The sequence below is a fragment of the Podarcis melisellensis genome, assembly GCF_964234715.1.
Source record: "Podarcis melisellensis genome assembly, chromosome: 2".
Taxonomy (NCBI): Eukaryota; Metazoa; Chordata; class Lepidosauria; order Squamata; family Lacertidae; genus Podarcis; species Podarcis melisellensis.
Window position 1 is genome coordinate 61,507,203 of NC_138529.1, and position 25,700 is coordinate 61,532,902.

At 43.6% G+C, this 25,700-nt stretch overlaps 2 long non-coding RNA genes across 2 annotated transcripts in view; one reads left to right on the top strand and one right to left on the bottom strand.

Annotated features, from left to right (window-relative positions):
- Window positions 1-25,700, bottom strand: part of LOC309361859 — a 157,143-nt gene that overhangs the window by 51,409 nt on the left and 80,034 nt on the right. The gene's annotated exons all lie outside the window — the stretch shown is intronic.
- Window positions 1,079-3,136, top strand: LOC309361877. Its single transcript, XR_014164682.1, has 3 exons — window positions 1,079-1,423; window positions 2,076-2,204; window positions 2,337-3,136. It is a non-coding gene; the product is annotated as an uncharacterized lncRNA (long non-coding RNA).

Below are 25,700 nucleotides of genomic sequence, written 5' to 3' on the forward strand. Positions count from 1 at the left end.
CTAGAGCAGTGTTTCCCAACCTTGGGCCTCCAGCTGTTTTTGAACTACAATTCCCATCATTCCTGACCACTGGTCTTGCTAGCTAGGGATGATGGGAGTTGTAGGCCAAAAACATCTGGAGGCCCAAGGTTGGGAAACACTGGACTAGAGGCTCATGTTCATCCTCCAGCAATTCCTCTTTCTGGAGTTGCTTTCCTAGGTATTGAACCGCTGCTTAATCACCTCGTGTGGCCATCACTCCGCTTTCTGTTTGCCCTTGTGTGATAGGAGTAGGGAGGAGTTTGCAGCAGCAGTATATCCTCCGTCACTACCAGACCACCGATTCCGTCTTAAGTGAGAGGTGGCTCCCAATATTTCCAGAGCAAAACCTTGAGGCACCCCATGAGCCCAAAGAGCAATGATGCCTCCATCCAGAAGCTGCTAGCTATGAATAGAAGAATATCAGGACACCTTAGGCCTTGTCCTTTGTTTGAAAAATATTTGAGGAGAGACCTTGAAGTTGCCCATCAGCACCAGGACAGCAGGCTAACAGGGCACCTGGCCACACTCTTCCCCACTGTGCTGAGATGGACTGTGTTTCTATTTAAATTATAGTAATTACGTCTACATTTGCCTCTCTATGTATAAATGAGCTTAGGCAATTTGTATACAAATCTGTGCCCTCCTTTTGCCCTCTGCTTGGGTATGTGATGCATTTTCTTGGGGGGGGGGCAATCTGTTATGTGGGCACCCAAGGATAGCTAGAGTGTGCTGCTATTGGGCCAAGCCTAGCTGACCAGGTAAACTTGCAGGGCAGGCCAGGCAGAGAATGGCGAGACAGCCAAAGGCTGCTGCTCCTCTTCCTCTTCCTCTTCAGAGCTCCCACCACAGCAGTTTCAGAAGCTTCAACCAGTGAATGGCAGCCTCCTCTGGAAGCCCAGTCAAGCCACCTAGTGCTGAGTCTGCTGATCAGTCTGAAGCTCCCAGTGAGACAGGAAGGAATCTAGAATTATCTTTTAGATACTGTTTTCTCCTTGTATCTTGACAGGAAGAATAATGTCTCTCCACTTCTTCTTCCAGATCAGAAAAAAAGAAAAAAAGCGAGGCTGTGCGTGCACCAGCAGTACCGCCATGTTATCAACAGCAGAGAGGGGCATTCTCAGACCACTTCCAGAGAACTTGTCAAGGCAATTAACAATTGGCAGAAACATTAATGCTTGGCATTAAAGGCCCTGGCGCTAGTTAGGAAAGATAATTTATTTTCTCAGGATCTCTCGCCAGGAAGTAAGCCATAAACTCCAAAGCCACATCTACTTTTCAGCTAGTGACAGTGGAGAATATTTCAACTTTATCTCCTTAGCTATCTCCCTTCAACTGTTCTGTGGCTGCAGCCTCCCATTACTGCTCATCCGGACTGCATATAGGATAGCTGCTGCATTCTTTGGTAATTGCAGCTACCTCAGTGCATTGGATAATTCTAGAATATTCGGCCAAAATACTTCTGCTCTCTTTAGTCCTTCTTTGCAGTGATGTGGCTATAAATCTGCTTTAAGTTGTTAGCATGCCTTAAAAAAAAAAATCAAGCAATTATTTGGTTCACTGTTGATCCATTCTACTTGTGTGGTCTACCAGTTCCCACCAAGATAAGTTCATGAAGTTGCATAATTTGTTTTGAGATTGATCTGTTTATCTCTTCTCCTAGCTTGGCAGATGCTGGCCAAGCCAGCAAGCCCTTAAGTGAAAGATGCAAATGGACAAATGTGCTTAATCAGAACCCCTTTAACAGTCATGTTGTTACTGTGTGGGCGGATGGGTGTTTGCAAATGCCAGGCCGAATACTTAGAAAATTCCTTTCCCCACAAGAATAATTAATCAGTGGGAACATTTTAGCCACTGGACATTGTGAACTTTAGCTCTGAGACTAGTTATTAGTCATATTTTATCCCCCTTTCTTGGCACGATAATTTCTGTGCAAGTCCCACTCTGAAAAACTCTCACAAGGGTTCAAGTATTCTAAAATGCATATTTCTTGGAACTATTGTAGCTGACCTTGCAAACGACCTTTGTTTTTGACAAAATTGCCATGTTTTTTGTAGACAATGTAAGTATCCGGGGGTGTAATGGACGCAGGAACGCGAATATATTTTGGAACAATATGGACTCTCAGAAAACACGCAAGGGTACTAAAACTGCCTTAAGTTCCAAATAATAGGAATTTCTGCCTGGTGAGTATAAATTTGTAACCAGTTTTGTATTTTCACTTTCCTCTGGTATCTCTCCCTCTCTCTTTTGTTGGGGGATGGATGTTTTGATTTAAATGGTTCCTTTTCCCATTTGCTAATGGGGAATTATTCCAGAGAACGGTGCCAGAGGCCACATTCCAGAGATCAGACAGTCTACTGCTTCATCCCTATCAGATGTGGTACACCAAATATCACAGCAACGCTTTTTCTCTCCAGCACTGGATATTCCCACTTGAGTGTGTAGTGAGGCAACCACAAAATGTTAGCTAATGAAACACAGACTTAGGGGGGCAGAGGGTGGAGCTGGGACAACGCTGGAAAGGGAGAACGTGTATCCTGACTGATGTTTCTCAAATGGGATGACAAGGGCTTCCCGCAGTCCCTGGAGCTCTTTTGTGTATTTCTTGCGCTGAGTGCCATGGGAATGCGAAAGTGCTGGGAATTCTTCTGCCCCCATAGACTCTGGTAGCCTTGCAGTGGCACACAAACAGATGACGAAGGGCTGGCCTTTTCATCTCAAAGATCAAGAAAGAACATGAAGCTCTGAAGGCACAATGTGAGCAATAAACATCCTTCGTTACGTCCTCCGAAGCTGAATTGAAAAGTAGAACCGACACCTTTCTTGTGTGGCCCTTTTCTTGTATTTCAGAGCATGGAAAATAAACAGGTGCAGCTTTTACAACCACATGCAGAAAACTCTGCCGGTGGAATTTCCGAGTCTCATTAAAATCCCTGGTCATCGCTGGGTGGCTGAACGGACCGAGCAGCCGTATTTTGATTGTCTTGACAATGAAGTATTGAGAGCTCCAGGAAGGGAACATAAAGATAGTTCACTTGCTTGCCCAGTACAGCTGTCCTGTGCACCTCTCTGCCCAGTGCCACTCGGCATGGAGTCAACCAATCTTGTTTATTATTTTCCCATTTGCACAAATGTTGCCACACAGGGGGCAAGAGAAATGCGGCTTACTTAGTGAAGCCACCATTCAGTTCTGCAATGAATGCAGCTCACCATCCATGGTGCCCCAGTAAGTCAGGCAGGGAACTGAAACCAGGGTGCCCAGGACCCTCACAAACATGGTGTCAGCGCTCAGGGGTGCCAACAGGATTTTCTGGGCCCAGTACACAGCATGGGGATTGCAGAAGAGGATATTTGCAAAAGAGGACACATATTTACATAAAAATTGCAAATGGCTTTTTGTCATGTGCATATTTGTGTCCTCCTTCACAAGTGTAGAAGAGACCGGGAAAAAATAAATCCCTTACTATGAAGTAATAAAATGTCTGACAGACAGAATGTGAACAGATGAAGTTTTTCTAATAATTATATTTCTATATTATGACAGGTTTAACCAGTTGCATTTCTGCCTGCCACACAGTTGTTAAAGGTACAAGAACCCTGTTTCCACCAACCCTAAACCAAAGTCTAGGCTGCAATCCTGTACCCACATACCTGGGAGCAAACACCATTAAACACAAAGAGACTTACTTCTGGGTAGACATGCATAGCATTGTACTGTATGTTAAACATACAGTGAATTCTTAACCAGTGCATGGACTTTAACTCATGCATAACAGGCAATATGCCTAAGCCTCTGGTGGAAAGTTTTCTCATTTTGCCTTTGCCTTTTGAGGGGTATGCTTTTCCACATGTACTTAATGTACAGTTACATTATCAGAAAATAGCTTAGAGGAAATATGTGATCTCAGATGAACCTACCACAGGAAAGATGGGAAGGGAAACTGCAGAGACTCAAGGGACAGAAGACAAACAGGAAAGAAAAGTGCATTAAAAGGGGAGAGGAAAATGTGGCCAATAATCAGGGGTAATGGGAGTTGCAGTTCAACAACATCTGGAGGACCAAAGGTTTTCCCACACCTGCTTTACAGAATTTGCTGCTCCAGACACTCTTGCTGCGTGGCTCAGACTGGCTGTGCCTGGGCATATTTGTGCCATAAATATACATTTTTACTTGGATCCAGAGGGGATTTTTTTTCACATAAGTGTGCTCATAAAGTTTTGATAGTCATTCTCTCCCTCCCTCCCTAAGGAATTCTACCTCTGCTTAGGGATCTCCTATATCCTCAGAGCAGTCACCCGATCAGAGTTCCTAGGATTCTTTGGCGAAGTCATGACAATGAAATGGATATAAAGCTGGTATAAGTTTGAAGATGTACCTTCTACATTGGACTCCTGCTCCCATCTGCCCCAGCAAGCATGGTCCGTGGTCAGGTTTGATGGGAGTTGTAGTCCAGTAACATCTGGAGGGCTGGCCGCAGGATCCCCTTACCCAGATCAGCTTCCTGGACGCAGGATACAAGTTTGTTTTTCTGTTACTTTTGTTCCCATTTGTTTTTATGGTGTGTTTTTATTTTGCTTTTCCCTGTTGGATATACATTTATATCCAATGTAAATTTTCTTTTGCTATTTACCTTCATAGGCACTTGTTTGTCAACTTTTCAATTTCCCTGCTTTTAAATTTATTAGCATTATAATAATAATTCTTTTAGGGTGCAATTTGATGAATGTTTACTCTTCAGTGAGTCCCAATATGTTAGCAGAGCTTACTTCCAAGTAAGTGTGCATAGGATTGCAGCTGAAGTTTATTTAAGCAACGTGTTCACAAAATAGTACACACAGGTTTAGAGATGTGAAAGCTGTTTATTTAAAACGATATATTAAATAACTCTTTTTATTGTGGATGACTGGAAGATCCTGTTTTTATCATTCTCCTGAAAGAACTGTAAAACCTGCTTGCTCACAACATGTTCATGTCGGACTCTTAAGAGTAATGCCTATTGTACTTCGCTTTCACACCCTGTTTCTTTTGTTCTTTGCTGCTGGGCGCTGTTTTGGTACAGTTCCACAATATCAAACAATTTGTTGATGGAAAACAAAATGGAAAACTACAGGAGACATTTCACCACAAACATGGGCAAGGGGAAACGCACTGGAAAGTTTGGCGTATTGGCAACGCTGTGTGCCATCATATAACCTCAATGCAAACCAATCGGAAAGGTCAATGAACAGCGACATTGCAGAAGCACCATGAGAATTGTGTACCTGTGTGTGGAAATGCAATGAATGTGCAATTAACTGGTCATCTGGAAGAGCCTTTCATCTCCCTAGGCTACCTGCAAGTTTGATCATATGCCCAGGGCATAGGAACCAACGAAAAAGTAAAACTTTCCGTTACTGCGGTGGTGTTTTGTTTTGTTTTGAAACCAATCTGTTTGAACATGAGCTGGAAATAGAGGTTGTTCTATTGGGGGGGGGGGAGCAATGTATTCTTTGCCACTGATTGCATCGTAGGTGTCATTTGCCCTCGGTGTTTAGAATTTATGCATCCACATGACTGCTGCTGTGTGCTGACAATGATTTCAGGTACCATTGCTATTGTTCTGAGTTTGCCTGTACATGACTTAACAATCCTCGGAAGCCTCTAGGCAGGAATAAAGGGGCAGGGAGAAAATGATGAACTAGGACAAATCTGGGCCTCCCTCTTTCTCTCCCCACCTCCAAACTCTCCTCCAGGCCAGGGGAATGGAATTCTTTGCAGGCTAGAGCAGGGATTGTAGCTAGGCAAAGTCCAACATGCAGCTGGCCGTTGGAGCTGATCTGCCCCTCATCTCTCAACTGGAGCGTGAAAAGTGGAAATTATTTGATGAGCCAGCAGCTTCTTCTCAATCCCTGGTTAGGTGGTGGGGGAAACCTCAGAGTTAATTGGCTTCAAAAATCTGACATGCATGAGGACACAAGAAGCGCACCAATTGCCAAAGAAAGGAAGCAGCCTTAGAAGAAGATATCAGCTAGACATACCAATTACTCCAAAAGCAGCAGCCTCATCCGGCCCTTCAGGGCATTCCACCAAGTTTTGTTGCTGGAATGGTGCAGGGGGAGAAAGGACTTTATGGAAATATAGATCACTGGACAGAGCATCAAACGCATTCTTCTCCCGGGGAATCCTTTCGCTGAGAGATTATCACATAACTTAGGATAAGCCACCCAGGGCCAATGTCACCCACATTGAGTCAAAACAAAACAAAACCTTGGTTTCAGAAGTGGGGGGGGGGGGGCGGTGTGTGGGATTGGTGGCATTGAAGAAATCTCCCCTGAAAAGGTCAGGGTGTATTTCCAGAGATATTAGGTTTTTGCTTCCATACCCAGGTAATCCGCATGGCCCAGCTTCTCTTAGTACTGCCCACAGACAGCTACTGAGCACATCTCTGAACACAAGGGACACAAGGAAGAAGCACGAAGAAAACGCATCCAGTCAGTCTAGTCTGAATTTTAACCTCTGGGCTGTTGGCCAGAACTGAAAAGCACAAAGCCTGGCAAAGATCCATCAGGGCTGTTTTTGCTATTAATTAGTATGTGGGTGCTTTCATATAGCAACCCTTTATTTAAAAAGTACACGTGATTAAGGTATCAAGTGGTGAGGTGGCTGCATTTGTAGTGCTGTACAAGTGTGTGCTATGGAAATGTTGTGCTGTGAATGCAAATACATGAACTCTGTACTGTTCCATCGAGTTCAACACCATTAATTAGAAAGAACAATGGACTTTGTATGTACTCAGGAGCTCTTTGTCCTTAGCGCTCTTTTTTTAAACACTTATTTCCCCTGGGGAGCAGAAAGGAACACTGACATTCAGTGCAAACTGCTGCTTTCCTTCTCTCTCCACCTCACTCTATGCCACTCTGTAGGGTTGCATGTGGACAGTATCCTGCTGCATCTCCTTGTGCAGAACTGGGAGCAGGCTTGGCAATTGTCCTGATTTCCCCAGGAAGTCCAGAACATCACCATGCAGCTGCGAATCAATAAAACATTCTCTTCCTAAGAGGGGAATGTCTTGAATTGTAATGGTACCATATACAACAAGGAGATACACTCTGTGCTTCTAAAGTGGCACAGCAAATCTCCCATCAGAAGTTCCCCTTAAGCCTTTTGCTTCACCTTCATCGCCAAGTGAAAATAGGGCTGCAATCCTAGATTTACCTGGAACTAAACCCTTCTGAACACAGTGCTGACTTCCACATAAACCTGCATATGGCTCGTATGTTCACATTTGCCAAGGGGGGAGCCATGTCAGCTTGCTGCAGCAAAAGCAGCAGTGTCTTGTGGCATGGCAAAGACTAACCAATGTGTTGTGGCATAAGAGTTCCTGGGCTTCAGTTTACTATCAGAAGCATGAAACTGTCCTCTTGAGCTGAAGTTTATCTGTACAGTGGTACCTCGGGTTACATACGCTTCAAGGTTACATATGTTTCAGGTTGCACACTCTGCTAACCCAGAAATAGTACTTCAGGTTAAGAACTTTGCTTCAGGATAAGAACAGAAATCGTGCAGCGGCGGCGCGGCGGCAGAAGGAGGCCCCATTAGCTAAAGTGGTGCTTCAGGTTAAGAACAGTTTCAGGTTAAGAACGGACCTCTGGGAAGAATTAAGTACTTAACCTGAGGACTACTGTATATGGAAAGGAACTGTAAATGGTAAGGTAAGAAGGAAATGAAATCTAGATAGTGATAATTACATTGTTAATGGTGGCCATTCACACACAGAAAAGCTGCTGATAACACTGGCAACCTGATATTGGTAAGCCAATTGACACATGCAGTGTGACAAAAATCCCTTATCCTGATTCAAACCACAAGCCATAGTATTTAACTTCTTGATGAAGTAATCTAGCGGTTTCACATTATGGTCTCCCTCTAAAAGTAATATGCAATTGCATGTTACTTGTAAGCTGACTTGATGGGATTTATATCCTGAAAGGTAGGATAAAATAACTGTAATGAATAAATGTATGCATTTACGAAGTATACATATTTTTGGATATGGCCATTTCTGATGTCAGATTTGTGTCCATTCTTTTGTGTAGATCTGTTTGCCCTATGCAGAATTCAGAGGGGCCATTGTTGGCAGATAATGCCATAAATCACATTGAAAGAACGGGAATGAACGGCTGAAGTTGTGGATGACTTATTAAGTTGTGTGATTGTGTCGCCAGACACTTGCAGAGTGAATTAGTGGAATAACAACTAGTTTCTATCACACTACATGTGTTAATTGGCTAACCGATGCCACAATGTCTATGTTATCTATACTTCTGGATTTTGTGTGTGTTGTGTATGTGTGAATGACCACTGTTAGTAATATAATTTTAACTGTCTATACTTTTCTGCATTTCATTTCCTTTTGACGTCAATGTTTACATCTCAAGATAAAACTTAATGTAGCTGATGAAGTGAACTGTAGTCCATTGAAACCTATGCCAGAGTACATTTGTTAGTATTCAGATTGCCACAAGACTCTCCATTATACAGTAATTAGATTTGTGTCTTCTTGGGTATTCTTCTCTCTCCCGGTCTCGCTGTATAGAAATTTAGATTGTAACCTATTTGAGGCAGGGACCTCTCTGTTCTGTTACTTTCTAAAGTTCCAAATACAGTTGGTAACAAAGGAGCTATAAACAAACAAATGTTTTTTTCAACTGATGTCTGACATCACCACTCACTGTCTGGTTCGCATGTGCATTTTTATATTGTGAAGCTGATTTACTGGCAGATTTTGAAATGACAGATCTCTCATCCCATCTTGGAAACTTTTGAAATGCAGATTCGTTTGGGAGGTGGTGACTCACAGTTTTGAACTATTCACAGAAGAAATCACCATGCCAGAAAGTAATCTTTGGGAGGCGTCCTTATTAAACACTTTAAAAAAAACCATAATATTGTGACAAACGGCAGCTCTGAAACTCAGTTAACTGACATCCAATTTGATCTCCCACTTTCTAGCCAGGCTCACACAACAAAGAATCCTAATCTGCCTGGATTAAAATATAGACGGCAGAAGAAGAAACTACAAATGGAATTCTTCCACCATGCCACCACTGAACATTTTCCACCTTTTTTGCTGTCGTCAGTGCCCAATTCTTGGTGGAAAGGTGCACTTTTATCACCAAGTGATATTAGTGAATGTCAGTTTAATTATGTGATATGTGAACAACTGCTTATTTCTCCAATGGAGATGGATCCGTATAGGGCAGGCATGGCCTAACTTGGCTCTCCAGCTGTTTGGGGACTACAACTCCCATCATCCCTAGCTAACAGGACCAGTGGTCAGAGATGATGCGAATTGTAGTCCCAAAACAGCTGGAGGGCCAAGTTTGGCCATGCCTGATTTAGGGCAAACAGGGCACTGTCCCGTCTGTTTTACCCTCATAGAACACTGCCCTCATCACAGTGGTGATGGGGAAAACCTAGAATAAGTTGGCTCCATCTGCTGTTGGCTCTGGCAGTGGGTACACTGCTGACCTCCCTAGATATGTGAAAGTCTGGAATTCTGTCTCTACCTACTTTTGGCCTCTCAAAGTGATGTAAAGGCCAGGGCTGGGGACACACCACAGAAATATTTGGAGTGGAGCTCTGGTTCTAGCATTATGGAACAAGGAAAAAAAACCACCTCTCTCATTGGCCACTTTCTCTACACCGTAGCTATTCTAAACCAAATATCTACAAATATTATACATTTTCTTCATAGGGGAGTTGCCCCTTTTCCCTGCATCCTTTCCAGATCTACAGTACCCTTTCTAAGGTTCAGTAACCTAAAAAACAAAAAATCCCCAAATTCCAAGTGCAGCAGTACCTTGGAATTGTGGATAAAAGCACTGAACTCACTGGGTCCAGAACAATGCAGTTCGGCTACTGAGGCACCGTACATTTAAATCCCACCCTGCCAAAGAGTCCTGGGAATTGTAGTTTGTTAGGGATGCTTGCTGGGAATTGTAGCTCTTTGATGGGGAACTACAGCTCCCAGGATTCTTTGGGTGTGTGCTTTAAATGTATGGTGTCTATGAAGCCTAAGCACCTCTTGTCTTGTAAGCTATATGGGTTCCCTATAAACCACCGTGATCACCTCTGTCTTGAGAAGAGCAGGGTAAAAGTGTGACAGATATTCTGAATCACTGTGCTTAGATCAAGCTGCAGGGCTACATCCCTATGTACATTTACCTTGAAATTAAGTTGCATCTAAATTATCTGGCGTACTTCACAGTAAGACATGTTCAAGGTAGGGACAGTATTCCCAGCTACAAAGAAAATTTACTGCAAACCATTTTAGAAGCCAGCTATGTGCAAACCTATTTTTTATGGCCTTTGAAACAGGATTGCCAACCGACTCTTGGCTGGTCCTTGAAGCTTTTTGATGTCCACATCACCAGTGAGGCATGGGAGATTGTTTCCTTCCTGTTTTGCCTCCCCCAACTCTCATTTAGTTACTTATTAATCTGTGGCTTGTCTGAACGATACCTGGCTGAAAGGAAGTTACAGCAGCTGCTCAGCCACAACCAGCAGGTGCAACAAAGGAGTAGCTTGGATCCAGACCAGGCTCTGGGAGAAGTGTGTGTCTATGAGAGACAGCGAGGCTGAAATGAACCTAGATCGGTGACATATTCATCTCTCTGTATATACGTGTGGGTGACACACAGAGAAAAAGTGTTCTTTGACCACACAGTGCATATATCTGATCAGAGCCATGCAGCTCAGCTGGGGTCATGTTACTGAATTGAATTCTCTGCTCTGCTTGGGTTTAGAGTTTTCTGCGATGGAGTCATCAGTTGTCAGTGTTCCCCGTATGTGAAATGGGTGCACATTGTGCAGGTGCACAAATGCCACTCCCCTCCCACCCCAAAATCTTACTGTTCCACCAAAGAAAGCAAAATAAAATAAGTTGGGCTGCCATACTGAGGGCCTCAAAGCCTGCAAACTGCTTAGGAACGCTGCTTGTCTCTTTTGGACTAGGCAAAGACCTGCTGATCTACACAAACGCAGGTGCCTCTTTGCTGTACCTCCCTCCACCCTGGACGAGCACTTTCCCGGCTACGAATCAGCAAAACCTATCTCGCTCCACCTGTGAGCTGCGGAGCCCAACGCACTTCCCTAGGGCCTAGGCGCCTCGTGTGAACACCACTGAGGTCTACAGCAGAAAGGGGTGCCAGCGCGAATCCTAGTGTAAAGTGATTGATCCCCGTGCATTTCGGGCTAAGGCGCGCGTGGGGGGTGGGGGAAGGACCCGGTTCACGCGTATGCTAAGCATGCTCCGAGATGCTGTTCCACACGGCCACGATCAACGGGGCGCGCTGTCTCAAAAGTAAACCCGACTTCGGCGATACAAGTTCAGCACTGGAGGCGAAAGGCAGCCTAGATTTCAGGAGCGCGCCGCCGCCGCATTCCAACCCAGACCCGCCGCGATCCTCTCCGGTTCTACTCCAGAGCAGAGCCGGCGGGCGATTGCAAGGAAAGCCAGGATTCCCAACTCGCAGCCCCGACGACGCCTCGGCAAACAAACCAGAGGCACGGCACACACGCCGCCGCCGCCGCCGGAGGAACCTTCTTGGTGGGTGGAGATACGGAGGAAGGGGGCGGGCCAGATCTGATGGGAGAGCTGGCAGGAGGTCGCTCGGTCCTTCTGCCAGCAGCGGGGCCGGGCTGGGAAGGGTTAACCGCGGCAGCCTCAGCAGCAGCAGCAGCAGCAGCTCCTCTTCTTCGGTGCTCCCCGCAGAGCCTGCTGTGGCCTTTGAGGAGGAGACGCTGCTAATGCACCGCGCACCAGCCCCCTCTCCCTCCGCTGCCGCCACTGTGGGCTGCTGCAGACGCTGCGAAGGAGGACGGCAGCCTTGGCTGAGAGCTGCCTAGCAAGCGGCGCCCGGGAACCCGCGGAGGGAGCCTGCCTTCCCAACCACCGCCGCCGCCTCCTCCACCTCCTGGCTCCTCAGGTGCTGCCCGGGGGCTTGCGGACAACAGGTACGACGCGGCGAGGAGGAGGGAGGAAGGGGCGAGCGGGCGGCCGCCGCCGCTCTCTCTCAGGCTAATGAATGGGCTGCGGGGGCGCCGGGAGCGCGTGCAAGGCCCGGCTGGAGCTCGGGCGCCAGGCGAGGGTCCGACGCGGGCTGCTGCTCCTCCGCCTTCGCGGGGGGAGGAAGGCGAGTCTCCTTCGCCGTGGGGAAGGGCCGAGGGAGAGCGGCAGGGAGGCGGCGGCGGCGGGGCGGAGTGGGGGGTGCAGTGGACAAAGGAGGGAGCGGGGTTAGTTGGCGGGGAAGGAGGGAGAAAGGCCTGCAGAAGCGAAAGCCGCCTCTCCGCCTCCCTCAACCGCGGTTTGGGATGATTCTCTCTTTTCTCCATCCGCCCCCCCCCGGCAGTCGGTCTCTTTGACCCCTCCCCCCCAAAAGCTGCAGTTCTAGGCTGGGGAGGGGAAGCGTGTTGTTCCCCATGTGTGAAAGAACGGGAGGGGCGCCTTGGAAGTTGCATCTGTCTACTGTTGCTGGAGATTTCTTTTTCTCTAGTTTCTCTCTCTCCCCCACCCCGGAAAATATATATATTCCTGAGAACTGACGAAACTTTTGTCCTCTGCAGTATGTTGTGGAGACCCATGTGGTGAAGGGGGGTGAGGAGCAGGCGGGACTGGTCCTGGAAAACAGTGCAGCCTCTGGTGGCCCTTGGTGGGTGGAGAACTTTTCCCTTATCATTTTTTTAAAATAAAATAGAAATATGTATATGTGTTGTTTTGGACCTGGGTTTCCCTCTCTCTTGTTTCAGAAGCCGCTGCTGATTTTATTCCCAGTGAAATTCCCTCCAGGAAATTCCATATATAAATTTTGTTTGTGCCTTCCTAATCTATCTCCTCCGATTGCTCTGGAGACAGTTCCTGATAAAGAGAGCCCTTAGCTTGCCAAGGCACATCTTAAAATACGAAAACGCAGCATACATAAATATCAATTTGAAATAATACTTGGCGCTTGGATTGCTTTTCATCTTCAAAGTGCTTTCACACTCATTAACTGATCCTCTCAGCATCCTTTGGATGGCAGCTTAACCTGGAATGATTTATACAGAATATCAAAGGGGTATGTCTTCCTAATGCTGTCTTGCGTTCATGAGTGTTGCTTTGTTCTTCACTGGTAAGCTCATGCCTCAAGCTGCACTTTCTTTATGCCAAGATATTCTGCACCCCAGTATTGAAGATTAGGGGAGAGAGGGCAAAGTAGACATCCATACAGGTGATGGAAGGTGGCCAGGAATTTTCTATTGAATCTCATGCCTCTTAGATCAAGGATGGCTTTTATACGGAGTGTCAAAAGGAAGAACACTTATTATGAGGGCACAGGGAGGCTAAACTGATTAATAACCAATACAGTAAATCTGCCCTGCTTTTTTTTTTAAAGCTACTGTTTGTGACAAAAATTGGAGCTGTCTGTTTGACTTATATGTTGCTGTCATTGATAATTAGTAACACATTAAGTAGTTGGGATTTTGAACAGGTTGCTAGTTGTACCTGAGTTCACTGTGACATGTCAGCTACTGGTAAGCAGTGGAGAAAATACTGAATATACTGTACTCCTGATATACTAATGCTAGAGAGTCACTAAGACAGCCAAGCATTTTTGTGACTGATGTGCAAAATGTTAGCCTGGTTGAGTACCAGATGTTACCATGAGCTGCTTGGACGAAAAGTAGGATATAAATCTTACAAATAAATAAAACAAAGTGGATATGTTGCTCCAAAATGTCCAACCTGGTAAGGTTATAGTTGTAGCAGCCCCCTTGATTCAAAGTGAAAGTGGTCACATGGGGTTGGGGGCATGGGGGACACTGGTGAGCAGAATTTAAGGAAATATATATAATGGGAATTTCAGGTAAAGAAATACTGTTGCTCCTATGCTTTTTCGAAAACCTCTGAGATAGTCCCTAAGATACTAAAAAAAATGAGTAGATGTCCAGAATTAAAATACCTAACACTGCCAGAAATCTATTGGGATGGACTCTATGTATTACTACTGTGAAGAATCTGAGAACTAGACCTGTAGAGGCTGTTTCTTTTTTTAACAAAATACATAGTGTGGCTCATAAGATTTTCATTATGTTGTACCAGTTCTGTATAACATTTAGAATGTGTTTCCGTTGATTACCATCTGCATTCTGCTAATTTTTGAAACAACTTGCTTTGGTTGATTGGAGGTGGTCAGAAGTTAGCAGCAGCTGTTCTGTGTTCCAGCCCTCTTTTCAAACAGCATAAGCACAACTAGGAGTTTCTTCAAAAGAGGGCATCTGTTGCCTTCTCTCTGTGCTGGCATTTGAGCCTGGGAGCAAGAGCTGTGCCAAGTAACCTCCTGCTGCTGCTCTTGAATTACTCTGGGTATCCCAGAGATTCTTGGCTGGAGATGGAGGTTGATGGCAACTACAAGTTCATTTCTGCTAGAAAGAGATGTTGTTTGTAGAATGTAGGGAGAAAGGATGGCAGGAAAGCTGTATTGTGTGACCTGTAGTCTGCTGATGGTGGTCCGGCTTGTACCAGGAGACACAAAGCCTCAAAATGGATTGAAGCCCTGTAGTTGCACTCTTCCCCTCGCCTTCCTGCCTGCACAGTTTAGCAGGATGAAAAGATCTCTCCTTCCTTAGAGATATCTGCTGGCTTCATAAAGCCCTAATCCCCTTGTGCCTTTCAACTCTTCCTCCTTCAAAAGGTGCTCTCTGAGGATTTATAGGAAGGAAAGTGCTAGCATTAATATAAAACATGCAGGCATAAATATGAAACGTATTTAACACTGGAGATTGCTGCATCAGTAAAGCTAGGTCCCTACCCTCCATGGCTGATCAGAGCTTTCGGATAACTGCCATAAAACAAATAGGCTACCTTTCAAGAAACCAGAGGCATGCTGCTCCAGGCAGCAGTACCTGGATGAAAAGAGCTATGGATAAGATGCTCTTCAAATGTCATTACCTAGGAGAGAGAAACAGCATTAATTAAAAATAAAAGATTAGAGAAAAGCATCAAATTGAATGAGTGAGTTGGCTTAACATTCCGCACCTTCTGAAGCTGCAAGTCTTTGTGTTGCTGTGGCTTGAGCCTTAAACAAAGCGCTTTATAATCCCAGCTGGAAGGCCTGTCCTAGCTTCTGAATTACAACATTAGCTGTGGTCTTTAGCCAACAACAAATGTATGTGTTTGGTGATGCGCGCGCACACACACATACATAGATGATATATATATATGTAGAGAGAGAGGTAATTTTATTCTTTCAGAAAGGAGAATTCTGTGGTTATTTTTCCTGTCTTAGTAACTAGTGATAAGTATTGCTTCATTGGGTGGGTATTGAGGTAGACTAAAAGCCATCCTTGCCTAATTCCCCAAATATATTTCAGGGGCCATTGTGTAGTCAGACTTTCTTGCTTGGGTGTGAATAATATATTTTAAATGTCTAAAATCGGAAAGCATAGCATCATAGTTCATCTAAAGGAAAAAGAATGCATACATTTGCATGAGTTTACAATGAGTTCTGATTTGAAACTTAGAAGGTGTAGGTTGGAAAGGAGAAGTTTGGATGGCAGATTCATGAGCATTGCCTCTGGACACTGGAAGACCCATAAAGATTCCTTTTGGGCTGTGATTGATTCACTGCCACTGCCTGCACATTTTCAAGCTTTACTTCACAGCCTTGAGGAGTAGAAAAATGTTACTGTTTTTAAAATGAAAGCTAAGCTTCGCAGGGTCCAGTAATCGGTTTAGAATCATTATTCTTTAGAAAGACAAATGATATGCTTTATTATATTTTCATTGCTAGGCAGTTGCCTTGTGCTCTCCCTTAAGCCTGCTGGTCTGCTTTTCTCCAAGAGTCTTCTCTAGAAATGTGTAAAGTGAGTGGCAGTGTAGTCCAGTGGTCTCGAAGATCTTAAGGTCTTAACTCCCTCCATGGTCTGTAAAATTGGGGGGCGGGGGCGGGGAATAGTCCCACAGCTGTTGTGAATACCTCCTAGGCAATAATTTGCATTGGGAAATGAAAAGCACTTTAAAAACAAGTTTTGTAATGGGGGAACCTTTGTTTTCATTAATGTCATTGCTCTCAAAATACAGCTATAGGGAGGAGCGCATTTAGGATTACAGTGGTGCCTCAGGTTAAGTACTTAATTCATTCCGGAGGTCTGTTCTTAACCTGAAACTGTTCTTAACCTGAAGCACCACTTTGGCTAATGGGGCCTCCTGCTGCTGCTGCGCCGCCAGAGCACGATTTTTGTTCTCATCCTGAAGCAAAGTTCTTAACCTGAGGTACTATTTATGGGTTAGCGAAGTCTGTAACCTGAAGCGTACGTAACCTGAGGTACCACTGTACAACCGTGAAGAGAAACTTTGAAGTGTGACCCAGCTGAAACCTAAAAGACCCAATGTGTCAAACAGCAATGCACAATAATCATTTGCCTTATCCTGTGATACTTTGAATGCAGCAGTGCTAGAATCAGTGCTGCCAGGCAGGGTAAGGCTTCTCGCCATAGGAATCTGATTTCCACTGGGAGCCGAATGCTGGGCGGGTGCTGTGATGCATGCAATGGGGTTGGGTGGGGAAGGGAAGCCTCAGGCAATAATATGATACAATGATTTGGTCATGGGTTCCTTTGGTTGGATCATAGAGGGTAAGTTTGTGGAGAGGCTATTAAACATCAGACACATTCTCTCTTGGGCAGAGATGGGGGATGGGTGAAAAATGCCTGCTTTTGCCTGTTTTGTCAAGGCTGCCTATAGATCAGCTGGAAAATGAATGCAAAAAGGGGTCTGCATCATACAGTCAGTTGAAACATTGGTGAGAATGAGAGAGCAGATGTGAAGGGAGAAGTGGTAGGAGAGAGTTGCTTTGTGCTTTTAAGGGCAGCAGTGGGAAGGGCTTGTAACACACTGTGTTAGTCCAGTCCAGTTCTTTTCTCAGTTACTTAATTGTACTTTATTCTATTTGTGCACTATCCTTCGGCTCACAATAAAAATGCAAACAACGGTAAATACGTACAATACAGCTAAACAAATAGCAATGACAAAGCAGTTGAATTGGATTAAGGCACAGAGGAGGACAAAAAAGCAATTGCATCACATCGAACAGAATGGGCACCTGGTAAACCTCCTCAGGAATTCTATAACCACTACCAAAAATGGCCCTCTGGTCAGTTGCTACCCACCTAACCTCAATTAGTGAGGGCATCTGAAGGGAGGGCCTTTTCTGATGGCTTGGCACACAGGCTGGTTGATGTGGAAGCAAGCATTCCTCCAGATATCCCAGTCTCAAAATTATGTAGGGCTTCAAAATGTGCAGAAATGGACCAGAATCCACTGCAATTCTTTTAAGCACCAGTGTGTTAAGGTTTCCATGTCTGGTGCCAGATCGTAGTCTAGTGCTCTTATTTTGAACTTACTTCAGTTTTCAGTAGTCTTCAAAGATAGCTCCATGTAAAGCACATTACAGTAGCTGGTCACAGATGTTACCTAAACATGATTTATAATGGCCAGGCTGTTTCTGTCGAAGATCGGCTGCAGCTGGTGCTCCAGCCTCTGCTAATGAAAGGTGCTATGTACCACACAGATTATTTATTAAATTTCCATACCGTCCTCCATCCTAGGATCTCAGAGCAGTTTATAATATAAAAACACATAGCATAGTAACAAACAAAAACAACACCTCCCAACAGTTTAAAAGGCCATAGATTGCTTGATTTGAACATTCAGTGACAGAGCTGGCTCTAGGAGCGCCTTGAGGTTGCAAAACACTATCCTTTAGGAGAGAAATGCAACTCAATCTAAAACAGCCTGAGCACCAGTTCTCTGAGAAGACAGTCCATTTACCCACAACACCTTTGTCTTGTCAGGATTGAGTTTCAGTTTATTGATTTCATCCAGCCTGTCACTAATTCCAGACACCAGTTCAGTACTTTGACAGTCTCTCACCTGACTTGGATGTAAAGAAGTAGAGCGGTTATTTATATACTTTGAGCAGTTTTATAGCTGAAATAGTTGCATTTCTGTGAAACATTGCATAGTTTATCCAGGTGTGGGGATAGTAACAAGGTAAGAAGGCAGGCAGCCAAGTGCTCAAGGACATCGTAGGTAGGAAAGGCGGGTGATAAAAGACGTGAGGGAGAATTAACCATGTATTAAAGACACCTATGGCTCGGAGCCTTCGCTAGAGACTGTTTGCAACTTTTTCTTTTTAACTTTCTTTCAAAACCATGTAAGTAGAAATATTCTTTTTTATTTTTTCCTCCCTCTTCCACCAAACAAAACCAAACACAACATTGGAGATTCTCAGGAATCTAGGTTATGTGGCAGAAACATTATGGGTTATAGATTGAATGTGCAGTGGATTATAAAAATGTGAACAGAAGATAGTGCTGGCATTGAGGGTACTGGTCTGGTATTTAGGAAAGCTGAGTGCTGGGAACACCATTGTGTTAAGCTTCCCCCTTTCACAAAATGTGTTCAGTCTGAGGTCTGTACTCAAGGTTGACATTTTTTTTTAAAAAAAAATACCAATAGGCCAGCTTGAGAGAAGAACCAGTTTATGTACCTTGGATCATAGTGTTTTCCATGGCTCAGATTCAGGTTTCACGAGAAACCATAGCTTGCTATGAGAATGTGCTACTACAGTGACCCATGTATGGTTCCACCTCCTTATGCAAAGGGACAAATATTTGCATCCTCTGCTTGGATTTGGAACAGACTTAATGAACAAATTTGAAACCAATTTCATCCAAATACAAGAAACTGGTTTGTACAAACCCATAGCTTATAGTCAGGCTATAAAATCAAAGACCCTAAACCATAGTTTCAACAAACCACACTTGGCCTATACTTATATTTGGATGAAATGAGAAACAGCAGTTCTAAACCTTTACCAAAGCTTTAAATAACCTCTCCTCAAAGGAGGTGGGGGGCATGTGAATTTGAGACTTGTGCACGTTTGTTCTTGTGATGACAAACCATGATTTGACATTGTGTCTGAATTCAGTGTTTCTGTAACGAATTTGGATCAGCACTGTAGATGTTACCCTCTATGCCAGAAATACTTGGCAGTAATTATTTTCATCTTGACAGTAATTATTTTCTTCTTGCCTCTCAAAATTTAGACAGTACTGGTAAATTTTCATGTACCATAAAAAGTAAACGTTTGAGTGCCCAGAACACGCCTAGTGGCATGACTATCTGGAATGTTATGGCTTCAAACAATTTTTTCCATGATCTGCACTGACTTTACAGAGGCTGTGTAATAAACAAGGAAATCAACAATACCATACTTGTGTATTCAGCAGCTTGGAAAACAAGCCATTGTTTTCCAGATGACTCAGTTCTTTTTTTCCAAAAAAGAGGGAGTATTCAGCAGCTACAATAAGCTTGTGGCTTCTGAATGAACATTGCAAAGGCTGTACAAGAGGGGAATTAAACTGAAGGAAGTTCGTGTCCTTTTATTCCACAGAAGAAACTAATTCAGTGTACTGAATAACTGCATAATTGTTAGAACTACCCTAGAGACACGGGGATGCTGGCATTCTCTGGCATTTTGGTAACCACCTTACCGAATACTAGAATGCATTTGCAGCATTGTTATTCATGTAATGAGTGTTTTAATGAAGTTAGTCCAATAAAATATTTGCTTTCTGTAATTTCTCTGGGACAATTAATTGCAGTATTCAAAACCCGGCCTTCTAATGGCATATTTCAAATATTTTCTTTTCTTTCAGAACAACTTATAAATAAAAACATAAGTGATTGCAATCTGGGGTGCTTGTTGGAACTCCATCTGCTATCAGAGTTGGTCAGACTCATGGTTCACCTAGTTCTGTACTTTTTCTTTCATTGGTCAAGATTATATAATTTAGAAGAATGGAGACACAAAGAGGGGCGCAGATTCACTCCTGGTTCCAGACAAGCAAAGATTGGAATATTTAAAGCGCTGCTTAACTGAAAACCAGTTGAACTGGTGCTTTTGGATATGAGCCAATCCAGCACCATTGACTTCAGAAGCAAGGGTAGCTTAAATCCATGCAAACCTTTTCATCATTTGAATTGTAAAAAGAACAGCAATGAATTCCCAGATCTATTGGCCTGGTAATTCTACAACATGCTAATTTATATAAGAATATAAGCAGCTCCTCCTTTTGTTTCTTGTTTGATAAGAAGTCTTTCCCCCAGTCTGTTTGTTTACTTCCAATCTCTAGTGCAATGGTTGTCAATGCTATCAAGCCCAGAATCCATATTTAATCCTATATTGCAGTTACGACTGTTTTTAACTTTTTTTTTTTTACTGTATACGTCCACCTTTCTCTTGATCTCTTAAATTTCAGCGAAACAAGAAATATAATGGTGCTGACTGTGCTTATATGCAATCCAAACTTAAGACGAATGCTTAAGTATGGGAATGAGCTGTACATCTGTATGTGTCTGTATACACTGGAATCTCTGACATGCTTTGAGAATTTTAAACAAGAGTTTGTTCTTAGGGTCACTTTAGTTAAGGCACAACTAATCTGTGACAAGTGATCCTGAGAAAACACTTTTATGAGCTTTATAATTATCTGACTAGATCAGACCAAGGTGCTAGTCCAGTATTCTGTTTTGCCCAAAGCCAGATTCTTCCAAGAAGCCCATGAGCAGGACATGATGTTAACAGCTGCTCCGTGTAGGTTCTCCCCAGTAATTGGTGACTGGAGATATGCTGCCTCTAAACCAGGGTTTCCCAAACTTAGGTCTCCAGCTGTTTTTGAACTACAATTCCCATCATCCCTGACTACTAGTCCTGCTAGCTAGGGATGATGGGAGTTGTAGTCCACAACTGCTAGAGACCCAGGTTTGAGAAGCCTTCTCTAAAGAGTGAGGGTGCATTCTGGTCTCTTCTGCCTACTAGCCATTGATAAAATCTTAGACCCAGGGGTGTTGGAACCCCACAACCTCTGAAAGGGCACTGCATTGGCAGCCCCTGATGTAAATGTGTTTTGTCTTTAATCTAGTATCTTTGCACTGACATACTAGGGAGCTGTCCATGTAACCGGTTCAGCTGTGTTGATGCCACTGTCAGGTGTTTTCAACTTTCTACTCCCAGAGACCATTTGAAAGGCCTGAAAATGGCTGAGGCCCACCAGTTGCAAGCGGTGGCGCTGCAATGGCAGCAGGTGGAGACAGGCATACATCTTCTCCTTCTTTGACAGCTTCCCTCCCTTGTCCTGTTACTCTCTCTCGTTTTATTGTCATTTACAATAAGAATGTTTTGTCTCCCTTTCTCATTTCCATCAACATCCGCTCAGGTCCTTTTCCCCTCAGAGGAGGGAGGAGGCTTCCTGACTTGGCAGCAGATTGCGTAGGAAAGAAGGAGGGCTGGTGTTTGTGTGTGTGTGTGTGTGTGTGTGTGTGTGAAGGCACAGCAGTGCATCTCCTTAGTCCATCTGCCCTGTTTACCTCCCTTCTCCCTCTTCGTTCTCTTCCTTTCCTTTCACTTGGCCAGTCACTCCATCAGTCACATCTGTTTCTTCCTTTATATTTCTCCCCTCACAACTGTGCGTGGTACCAAAAAGGCTATAAAGGAGGTTCAGGAGGGCTGTAACAAGGAGGCTCACCTGAGAGTGAGCTGAGGCCTACTGATAGTGCCTGGACCACAGTTTGGGAAATATTGCATTTTACCTCCAGCCTAGTTGGCTGACTGCATTATTTTTCCATCAGAAGCTATATTAAATCGTAACAGGAATTGATTAAGTGAATGTATTGGGTACCTGGTTGGCATGCATGTAACCTACAAGCTGTGGACTGATTTCTAGTTTGTATCTTTTTACATTTGCCTTGCTCTTCTCTGCTTGTCTCAGTATTTTCACCACTCCCGATTGGTTCTTGCCAGGTGCCAGTCAATTGCCTACTGTCTTACTGCACATCCTTGCAGCAAATTGCTGGGCTTCCTTCCATATCTCCGAGCAGCTATTTGTGCTGGCACAGCCCTCCAAATCCAGCTAGATTGTCCTTTTGAACATCTCTGATGTCCTGTTCCTGGCTCAGCTCAGTTTCCTGCCTACAACCTTGTTTATTTGTCCTTCAACTTCTCGCGCTGATTTCTTGGCTCAAACCGCTATCCAAAATTGGATACAATTGTGATTTGGATAACGAGCAGTTGCAAAGCTGTATCCTATAGCTCGGTGTTGAAATTTGTGTTCTTATAGCTCATGCAAGTTTGGATCTTAATGTGTTTCCTGCAATAGCAAGCCATCAATCTCCCCTCCCCAAATGAAGCATTTATGTGTTGTTTACCAGTAATGTGCACCAGGTATGAATGTATGTCAGCACTGAGCAAGGTTTCCCCAGGCCTACTGATCGACTTACTTGGTGTCTTTTCCTCCACCCTTCCAAATATGTGGCTGGCACTGAAATAGCATCTATCTTGGATAGACATCAAAAAGCTAACAGCTTCCTTCAAACTATAAACTTTCCAGTTGGGTGCAGTTATGGGGGCAACATGAGTAGGCTGTAAGCTTTATATAGCATTCACTGTATGTATGAGCCAAGTCCAGGCCAATGAGGTACTTCTTGACACCCCAGATTTCAGCTTGGTACCACTGTTCACGGTCTCACCATGCCATAATGTCAGAAAATGTACCAATGCTGAATCTCTTCTTGAAATCTGTTGCCAAATACAAGCATTTCCTTTAGCCTACTTGCAAGGACAGACATACCCCAAATGTGAAGGTTAGATGATGTCACACCACTGGTTAAAAATCACCATGACTGGTTTACTCAGAGGTTTTGTGAAAGTGGAGAATGTTTTGTTTTTTTTAAATAATATTTATTAAGATTTCCAGAAATACAGAAAGAAAAGATTAAAGTACATTCAAAGCCTTATTTTCATACGCCCACTTTCCGGGACTCCCTCCTTCCCCCACCCCTACCATATTCCCCTATCATATTGTTGGCTCCACAAGCTCTCAGTTCTAATTAAAACTTAGTTTGTTTAAACCATTAGTCAAATTTAAATTTAAATTTATACAATCCTCATCAATACCCTTAATAAAAGACAAAAGTTCTCTCCCCAGGGCCCACCCCCTTTCCATTCCTCAATTTCCCTTTTTTTTAATGATAAAGACACCCCACACAATAGAAATATAAGAAAATAAGAAATAAAAAATATAGTAAATGAAAAAAAGCCAATTCAGAAAATAGTTGACAAGCCTTTGGATTCTATTTCTCCCCCCCCCCTTGTCCCCGGTTTAATTTTCCCCTGACCACCAATCCATGTTGTCTGCCTGGAATTCTTAAAGTCCATAAATCACATTTTTCCCCCAACTCCTTGCTGGCTTTTTCTTTTTATAATTATTTTTAAAATTATTTTTAAACCATTTAGCATCAAATCTTTAATAAAACTCCCCCTATTGTTCTTTCCAAGTTGTAGTCCAGTTTCCTCTTGTTCCGCTGCTAAAACGTTCTAATTCAGAAATTTAGTAAGTCTGCAGGGGTTATTGTTATTCAGGAACAAAAACTTGCGTTCAGTCCCTTCCTTTCTTCAATAGAAAATTCTATTGTCTCCTTTAGTTGAACACACTGTAGACACAATATTGTTTCCGTTTTGCAGCTTTCCCAGAAGATAACCAGTCCTGTAAAATTCCGGTGGTATTTTTCCACTTACGACCTTCTTTGTAATGTCCCGAAACTCCTCTAGGGGGATTGTTGTAACTTTGTTTTCTCTAATCCAAAAGTCCATTGTTATCCATGTTTTCGCCATTTTGTATCCAAGTTTTAACGGATTGTAACAAATTGTAACAAAATTAACCAGCAAAGTCCTCGTAATAAAGTCCTCTTTGAATTTCCGACTTTGACAGCTACTTTGGCAGCTGTCAAAATCTCCTTTGCTTTTCGCCAGGCTCTCTCCTCAATCACCCCGGTTCCCAGGGGGGGGGGTTACGTTTTCCTTCTCCCTCAATTCTTCCTCCAGCACAGTTCTTGTAATTTCCCATCGTGGAATTCTTAGTTTTTATCAGCAATACAATTCTTTTTGGACCTTGGTTTCCCAGTCCTTGTTTTGGAAGGTTTACAGTAGGGAGGGGGACTGACTTCCTTTTTGGATCCCCCCCCCCGCTCGTATCAAATCCCAAAAAAATTCCTTTTTTTCTCCTTTTAAACCCGGTTTCCAAATTACTCACGGGTTGTTGTTAAAAAGTCCGAATTCTCAATGGAAGAAGTCAGCGCTCTCCGCCGGATGGCATGCGGCTTCGCTCGGCAGGGATAGCAGAGGACTCAAAGCACCACGCTTCTCCCCGGCACCCGATCCGTAGCCTTTAAAAAGGCTCCTTCACGAGTCGGGAGGGCGCTAGCGGTGCCAGCCGAGTCTCCATGTCCACGGCCTCCGTGTCCGTGGTTTTTAAGGGTCCCCGCATCGCCGGTGCGGTAGGACCCAGCCCCTGCCGAGCAGGCTCCCTCCGGAGCTCGGAGGGAGTCCGCCATTCGGCGATGGCGCCAACCCGGAAGCCGAAAGTGGAGAATGCTAAGCATGCGTCGTCTTTTAAAATATGGCTGAAATAAATAGGTAGGATTATCCTTAAGATTAGTTTTTTTCTGACTTTGTTGGTTTTAATATGTCGCTGGAATGGGTTCAGATAGAGATAGAGGAAAACCAAATGAGTGCCAATTAAATATATGTAGGACATTTTCAAAAATCAACGAAATGGCAAGATAGTGTTCTACAGATATTAGGCGTGATTGAAAACATACACTCTTGTGTACAGAGAAGTTCATTTTTTCTAACCAATATATATGTATTGAAACAGTGGAGAAATCCAGTTTTGAGGAAAAAAAGCTTTATGCTTGGAAGAAAGGAAAACATCTGATTTGTCTCTCAGTCTTCACTGTGCAAAATGTGGTGTGTGCACTTTGTGCTCCTCATTAGTCTGGTTTTGAAGCTCTCTTCTCATGGCAATTTTGACATTTGCCTGCTTAAGAACCTGTTTTTTAAAAAAATCAATGAAAAAAATTCAAGATGGGTTAGAAGAACTAGTTGGTGTTTCTCAAAAGGAAAGATATTAATTAAACTGTATGGATTACGTATTAACAGAATAGTTGCCTTTCCAGAAAGTTTAAATCCGTTTTTGAGCACTGTCCTAATCAGGACAATAGTTAAGAGACTTTTAAAAAATGATTTATTTATATATTTCATATATATTGTTTAATGCCAAAATAGTTCCATTCTTTGCTTATGTTATTATTTTGTAAACTGCTTAGAGACTTGCATGCAACCAGACCGTGTAATACAATGAAATCCTGGAAAGGCAACAACATAGCACACTTTACAAAAACATTGTACGAGTCAGGGAAAGTTTCGTGAAACAGATGAGTCTTGGATTGTTTGAAGTTCATCAAGGTTGTTGCCTCCTGTTCTGAAAGAGGAGAGGGTGTTTCAGAGGGCTGGTGCCTTGTAGAAAATAGTGACTATGCTCCTGTTTCTTAGCAATAACATATTGATAACTTGTAGTTTAGGCTTGCCATCAGAATTTAGGACTAGACTGGACTTCTACAACATGCTTGAACTTTTAGGAAATGTGGCTTTATACAGACTTAAACACCACAGATAGGTTTCTGTGGGTCAAAACATACTGAACATCCCATTAGATTAGCTTCTACTTTGGGGCCCCTATCCTCTAATATGTGTAA